This window comes from Montipora capricornis, chromosome 8, assembly GCF_036669925.1.
Source record: "Montipora capricornis isolate CH-2021 chromosome 8, ASM3666992v2, whole genome shotgun sequence".
Taxonomy (NCBI): Eukaryota; Metazoa; Cnidaria; class Anthozoa; order Scleractinia; family Acroporidae; genus Montipora; species Montipora capricornis.
This window is the reverse complement of record NC_090890.1, coordinates 20,654,340-20,654,822: the sequence shown is the minus strand read 5'-3', so window position 1 is coordinate 20,654,822 and position 483 is coordinate 20,654,340.

Genomic DNA, 483 nt, shown 5'->3' with positions numbered 1-483 from the left:
CTGCCCAAGTAGCATTTACCTGCTAATGCTAAATCAGTCACAAATATGAGCCATGCTTCCTCGGTTTTTATCCTTCAGTAATTTACTCATCATTCTTGAATATCTTTCTAGAAACTATCCCTTGGGTCTCTATCACTTATCCCAAATGAAAGTTTTTTTACTGTAATAAAAATGTACATTCCGGCCTCGTAGTCGGTGGTTGTAGTATTCCTGTTAGGCTAGCTTTCAAGAATAAAGCCAGCCTAGGTATAACTGTTAAAATTTCTCAAGCACCACTTTCACTAACATTATTTTGCTATTTATGTGTGATTCAGTTTCATGGCTTGGACAATAGGAGTCTGGACGATAAAGGCGAGGACAACCGTGATAATAGTACCACCGGAGAAGACAAGGTCTAATATCGTGCTGCTGACTGTGCGTTCACAAATCTTTCCAATACTCTGTACAACGTAAAACTAAATCAAGTAGATTCTTCTGACCTGT